The sequence below is a fragment of the Bombus fervidus genome, unplaced genomic scaffold, assembly GCF_041682495.2.
Source record: "Bombus fervidus isolate BK054 unplaced genomic scaffold, iyBomFerv1 scaffold0134, whole genome shotgun sequence".
NCBI classification, from domain to species: domain Eukaryota; kingdom Metazoa; phylum Arthropoda; class Insecta; order Hymenoptera; family Apidae; genus Bombus; species Bombus fervidus.
The window spans coordinates 20,001-27,500 of record NW_027212696.1 but is presented as its reverse complement, the minus strand read 5'-3'; the positions used below and the strand labels follow the sequence as shown (position 1 = coordinate 27,500).

Here is a 7,500-nt window from a genome sequence, read left to right as displayed (position 1 = left end):
TCCCCGTGCGGGAGTGGGTAATTTTGCGCGCCTGCTGCCTTCCTTGGATGTGGTAGCTGTTTCTCAGGCTCCCTCTCCGGAATCGAACCCTGATTCCCCGTTACCCGTTACAACCATGGTAGGCGCAGAACCTACCATCGACAGTTGATAAGGCAGACATTTGAAAGATGCGTCGCCGGTGCTAGATGACCATGCGATCAGCACAAAGTTATTCAGAGTCACCAAAACAAACGATGGACGAACGGACGAGCCATCCGCCACCGATTGGTTTTGATCTAATAAAAGCATTCGTACCATCTCTGGGTACGAATCTGTTTGCATGTATTAGCTCTAGAATTACCACAGTTATCCAAGTAAGTTTAAGTATGATCTAAGAAACCATAACTGATTTAATGAGCCATTCGCGGTTTCACCTTAATGCGGCATGTACTGAGACATGCATGGCTTAATCTTTGAGACAAGCATATGACTACTGGCAGGATCAACCAGGGAACTTTGTATTTTATATATATATTATATATTAGAGTCAAAAGACTCTCTTTTTAAAATAGCCTCAGAGTGTCGTAGGTGGGTCCGTTAACACCGTACGACGAGACTTTTCGTTCTTAGTGAACGTTCGACGACACCCTTTTAATTCCCGTTGTAACGTCGAACGCCACTACTCTCTCTCATTTCGCCACTCTCTCTTTACTTTCTTTCGTTCGTTTGATTGTTTGTGTGGAATATTTTAAGATCATTCTGTTCATAGGATCATTCTGTAAGAATGGTTTGTTGGTTGAACGAATATGCCTTAGCGGTAAAAAGCACGTAAACTGCATGCTGAACGTACCGTCCTCGTAAGAAACATATTCGTTCGTTCTTTTGCATATTCTCCAATCAGAAAGAACGCACTTCCTAAAAGGTAGTACGCTCCCCATTAGCCTTTCGTATGTTTAAAACGTACTGCGTACGCTATAACATAAGTTTTGGAACGGTCTCTGCCGAACCAGCATGAATTGATACTCAGTTAGTAACAAGCACACTGCCCTAACTTTTTTTAAAGTTAGTGCGAGCATACAGGATCCAGCTTCCCGACTAAGGGGAACCTTGCCACGTTATTTGGTCATTACGTCCAGGACAGCGACCCGCGGCGCAGCAGTGTAGAGAAAGAGTCGATACGAGAACGAAGGAACAGTCGAGAAATAGTAAAAAAGTTCACTAAGACTCGAGGAGCGGTGACTGAATTCTCAACCGAGGCCGTAGAATAGCCACGCGCTCGACGCTGTTCCGTCCGGACCGTCCGACTCGACGTGTCTCTTATAGATACCAAAGCGCCGGCCGGACGGTCGGCGCCGGCCGGGCCAGCGGCCGGGCGCTTACCATGTAAAACCTCCGTTAGAGCGTACCGTCGGACTTAGTCTCTGAAACGCTCGACCACTTTTTTCGAATAAACTACCCTTAGAAAACATCCTATCGTCGAGATATTTTAACGCACCGCTTATTTTAATATTTCAAACGAGTTTTTATCGAAAAATTTAATTTTTTTTTTTTTTTTCAAAATCGCATCAGTAAACCACCTCTTTTAACGAATACGGACAAAAACCACGTTCTTAATCGATTAGAACACGTTAAAACAACGAGAAATATGCAAAAAAATATATACCTTGCAACGTTAATTAACGAAAAAATTAAACAAATATCGCAGTCGTGTCAGTTCGACGGACACTAATTTTTTAAAAAATTCGAAAAAAACGTTTAATCCAGTTGTATTTAATAGAGATATAACCGTTTCTGCAAAAATATTTATACCTTATAACGCTTTTTAACGAAATAACTCGAAATAAGCTTTTCGGACTTTTCCGCCGGCCGAAATTTTTCTAAGTCCCAACGTACCGTCGGACTTAGTCTCTGAAACGCTCGACCACTTTGTTCCAATAAAGTACCCTTATAAAACGTCCTATCGTCGAGATATTTTAACGCACCGCTTATTTTAATATTTTAAACGAGTTTTTATCGAAAAATTTAATTTTTTTTTTTTTTTTCAAAATCGCATCAGTAAACCACCTCTTTTAACGAATACGGACAAAAACCACGTTCTTAATCGATTAGAACACGTTGAAACAACGAGAAAATATGCCAAAAAAATATATACCTTGCAACGTTAATTAACGAAATAATTAAACAAATATCGCAGTCGTGTCAGTTCGTCGAACACAAATTTTTTAAAAAATTCGAAAAAACGTTTAATCCAGTTGTATTTAATAGAGATATAACCGTTTCCGCAAAAATATTTATACCTTATAACGCTTTTTAACGAAATAACTCGAAATAAGTATTTCGGACTTTTCCGCCGGCCGAAATTTTTCTAAGTCCCAACGTACCGGTCCAGAATGAGACAAAGTTCCAAAGGCCCGTCGTATCCGTCCGTTTTTTTTTAACCTTCCACGGACGAAATAAACGTTTAATCCGACGTAAAATACAATAATATAGCGATTTATATAAAAATATTCATACCTCATAACGCTTTTTAACGAAATAACTCGAAAAAACTTTTCGGTCCGAAATTTTTCTAAGTCCCTACGTACCGCTCGAGAATGCGACTAAGTTCCAACGTCCCGGGCGCGATCATACTTTTTTTATATAACTTTTCAGCGACGAAATAAATGCTTAATCCCGATGTAAAACGTCATTTTAAAGCGATTTATGCAAGAATATTCGCACCTTATAACGCTTTTAAGCGAAATAATTCAAAAAAACCTTTCGAATAAAAAATTTTTTTTTTAACGTTTTCGGGACCAAATAAACGTTTAATCCCGACGTAAAATATAATAATACAACGATTTATATAAAAATATTAATACCTCATAACGCTTTTTAACGAAATAACTCGAAAAAACTTTTCGGTCGAAAATGTTTTCTAAGTCCCTACGTACCGGTGGAGAGTATGACCAAGTCCGACGGGCCGAGTCGCGTCGGTCCACTATTTTTTTTTAACGTTTTCGGGACCAAATAAACGTTTAATCCCGACGTAAAATATAATAATATAGCGATTTATATAAAAATATTCGTACCTTATAACGCTTTTTAACGAAATAACTCGAAAAAACTTTTCGGTCGAAAATTTTTCTAAGTCCCTACGTACCGGTGGAGAGTATGACCAAGTCCGACGGGCCGAGTCGCGTCGGTCCACTATTTTTCTTTAACGTTTTCGGGACCAAATAAACGTTTAATCCCGACGTAAAAATATAATAATATAGCGATTTATATAAAAATATTCGTACCTTATAACGCTTTTTAACGAAAATAACTCGAAAAAACTTTTCGGTCGAAAATTTTTGCTAAGTCCCTACGTACCGGTGGAGAGTATGACCAAGTCCGACGGGCCGAGTCGCGTCGGTCCACTATTTTTTTTTTAACGTTTTCGGGACCAAATAAACGTTTAATCCCGACGTAAAATATAATAATATAGCGATTTATATAAAAATATTCATACCTTATAACACTTTTAAGCGAAATAACTCGAAAAAACTTTTCGGTCGAAAATTTTTCTAAGTCCCTACGTACCGGTGGAGAGTATGACCAAGTCCGACGGGCCGAGTCGCGTCGGTCCACTATTTTTTTTTAACGTTTTCGGGACCAAATAAACGTTTAATCCCGACGTAAAATATAATAATATAGCGATTTATATAAAAATATTCATACCTTATAACACTTTTAAGCGAAATAACTCGAAAAAAACTTTTCGGTCGAAAATTTTTCTAAGGTCCCTACGTACCGGTGGAGAGTATGACCAAGTCCGACGGGGCCGAGTCGCGTCGGTCCACTATTTTTCTTTAACGTTTTCGGGACCAAATAAACGTTTAATCCCGACGTAAAATATAATAATATAGCGATTTATATAAAAATATTCATACCTTATAACACTTTTAAGCGAAATAACTCGAAAAAACTTTTCGGTCGAAAATTTTTCTAAGTCCCTACGTACCGGTGGAGAGTATGACAAAGTCCGACGGGCCGAGTCGCGTCGGTCCACTATTTTTTTTTACGTTTTCGGGACCAAATAAACGTTTAATCCCGACGTAAAACTTAATAACATTCCCATTTATATAAAAATATTCGTACCTCATAACGCTTTTTAACGAAATAACTCGAAAAAACTTTTCGGTCCGAAATTTTTCTAAGTCCCTACGTACCGCTCGAGAATGCGACTAAGTTCCAACGTCCGGGCGCGATCGTACTTTTTTTATATAACTTTCCAGCGACGAAATAAACGCTTAATCCCGATGTAAAACGTCATTTTAAAGCGATTTATGCACAAATATTAGCACCTTGTAACGCTTTTAAGCGAAAAAATTCGAAAAAACGGTTCGATTAAAAAATTTTTTTTAAAGTTCTCGGACGAAATAAACGCTTAATCCCGACGTAGAAATACATAATATTCCCATTTATATAAAAATATTCATACCTCGTAACGCTTTTAAGCGAGATAACTCGAAATAACTTTTCGGTCCGAAATTTTTCTAAGTCCCTACGTACCGGCCGGGGGGATCGACGAAGTGCCAACCTCCCGGTCATGTCGGTCCGGAGGGGGCAATTTTTTAAAAAATAAAACGAAATCGTTACGTTCGACTAGAATTCGTCGAACCATAACGATTTCTATAAAAATATTCATACCTCGTAACGCTTTTAAGCGAAATAACTCGAAATAACGTTTCGGTCCGAAATTTTTCTAAGTCCCAACGTACCGCTCGAGAATGCGACTAAGTTCCAACGTCTCGGGCGCGATCGTAAATTTTTTACGGCACCTTTCGGGGACGAAATAAACGCTTAATCCCGATGTAAAACGTCATTTTAAAGCGATTTATGCAAGAATATTCGCACCTTATAACGCTTTTAAGCGAAAAAATTCGAAAAAACGGTTCGATTAAAAATTTTTTTTTAACGTTGTCGGGACGAAATAAACGCTTAATCCCGACGTAGAAATACGTAATATTGCTATTTATGTAAAAATATATACGCATCATAACGCTTTTAAGCGAGATAACTCGAAATAACTTTTCGGTCCGGAATTTTTCTAAGTCCCTACGTCCCGGCCGGGGATCGACGAAGTGCCAACCGCCCGGTCATGTCGGTCCGGAGGGGGCAATTTTTTAAAAAAATAAAACGAAATCGTTACGTTCGACTAGAATTCGTCGAACCATAACGATTTCTATAAAAATATTCATACCTCGTAACGCTTTTTAACGAAATAACTCGAAAAAACTTTTCGGTCCGAAATTTTTCTAAGTCCCAACGTACCGGTCGAGAATGCGACTAAGTTCCAACGTCCCGGGCGCGATCATACTTTTTTTATATAACTTTCCAGCGACGAAATAAACGCTTAATCCCGACGTAAAACGTCATTCTAAAGCGATTTATGCAAGAATATTCGTACCTTGTAACGCTTTTAAGCGAAAAAATTCGAAAAAACGGTTCGATTAAAAAATTTTTTTTAAAGTTCTCGGGACGAAATAAACGCTTAATCCCGACGTAGAAATACATAATATTGCCATTTATATAAAAATATTCATACCTCGTAACGCTTTTTAGCGAGATAACTCGAAATAACTTTTTGGACCGGAATTTTTCTAAGTCCCTACGTACCGGCCGGGGGATCGACGAAGTGCCAACCGCCCGGTCATGTCGGTCCGGAGGGGGCAATTTTTTAAAAAAATAAAACGAAATCGTTACAGTCGACTAGAATTCGTCGAACCATAACGATTTCTATAAAAATATTCATACCTTATAACGCTTTTAAGCGAAATAACTCGAAATAACTTTTCGGTCGAAAATTTTTCTAAGTCCCTACGTACCGGTCGAGAATGCGACTAAGTTCCAACGTCCCGGGCGCGATCATACTTTTTTTATATAACTTTCCAGCGACGAAATAAACGCTTAATCCCGATGTAAAACGTCATTCTAAAGCGATTTATGCACAAATATTAGCACCTTGTAACGCTTTTAAGCGAAAAAATTCGAAAAAACGGTTCGATTAAAAATTTTTTTTTAACGTTCTCGGGACGAAATAAACGCTTAATCCCGACGTAGGAATACATGATATTCCCATTTATGTAAAAATATATACGCATCACAACGCTTTTAAGCGAAATAACTGGAAATAACCGTTCGGTACGAAAATTTTTCAAAGTCAGACGGGCTCTCGAGCGTTGCTCGCTCGCTGCGCTCGCTCGAAAAAAAAACTAGCCCAACCCAAAACCAATCCCTTTTTCGCGTTCGTTCCTCGATTTCTCTTGAAATCGGAGAAACTCGCGGGATCGGTTTTGGGTTGGGCTAGTATAAGTTCGAGCGAGCGCAGCGAGCGAGCAACGATCGCGACCGTTACTTCGTACGTCCACGGTATATTTTCGTTACGTTAATTTTTCGTTACTTTCGTCTCGTTTCTTGGATCGATCGAGAGCGGTTTGGTCGATGGTGAAAGAAGGAAAAAACGAGAGAACGAAAAGTAAAAGAGGAGCGAGCGCGCGTCTCGCCCTTGCGAATTACGTCGTCGTATTTTCGTACGTACGTACGTACCTTAAGAATATCGTACGTACCCCGGCGCTGACCCGCGATGCGGGGGGTTGGGGGGGGGGGAGTGGCGCCCGGGCACGCCCTCGAGACGTTATCTCTATTGGATTTAAAGGAAAAAAAAATCGCTACGTACGACCATCGTTCGCATCGACGGCCGTACGTAGCGAAATTGTGTTTGGAATTAAATTGTCGATTCCAGCGGAGTATTGGTTTTTGCTTGAAAACGACAAAGTCCAGCGGCGTATTGCTTTTGAATCGCACTCGACGAAAATTGATTTAAAGGAAAAAAAATCGCTACGTACGACCATCTAAGGCCGTACGCAGCGAAATTCCTTTTTCAAGCGCACGCGACAAAGTCCAGCGGCGTATTGCTTTTTCAAGCATACTTAAAAAATTCAAAGTCCAGCGGCGTATTGCTTTCGCTGGCATATAAAAATTCAAAGTCCAGCGGCGTATTGCTTTCGCCGGCATATAAAAATTCAAAGTCCAGCGGCGTATTGCTTTCGCTGGCATATAAAAATTCAAAGTCCAGCGGCGTATTGCTTTCGCCGGCATATAAAAATTCAAAGTCCAGCGGCGTATTGCTTTCGCTGGCATATGAAAATTCAAAGTCCAGCGGCGTATTGCTTTCGCTGGCATATAAAAATTCAAAGTCCAGCGGCGTATTGCTTTTGCCGGCATATAAAAAAATTCAAAGTCCAGCGGCGTATTGCTTTCGCTGGCATATAAAAATTCAAAGTCCAGCGGCGTATTGCTTTTTCAAGCATACTTAAAAAATTCAAAGTCCAGCGGCGTATTGCTTTCGCTGGCATATAAAAATTCAAAGTCCAGCGGCGTATTGCTTTTGCCGGCATATAAAAAAATTCAAAGTCCAGCGGCGTATTGCTTTCGCTGGCATATAAAAATTCAAAGTCCAGCGGCGTATTGCTTTTGCCGGCATATAAAAATTCA

General features: G+C 39.7%; 1 non-coding gene across 1 annotated transcript in view; it reads right to left on the bottom strand.

The window, feature by feature from the left end:
* LOC139997665 (small subunit ribosomal RNA) overlaps positions 1-492 on the bottom strand; it is a 1,925-nt gene extending 1,433 nt beyond the window's left edge. The window contains exon 1 of the ribosomal RNA XR_011803013.1: positions 1-492. This exon is cut by the window's left edge and continues 1,433 nt beyond it. This is a non-coding gene — a ribosomal RNA (small subunit ribosomal RNA).
* Between the last annotated feature and the right edge of the window lie 7,008 nt (positions 493-7,500).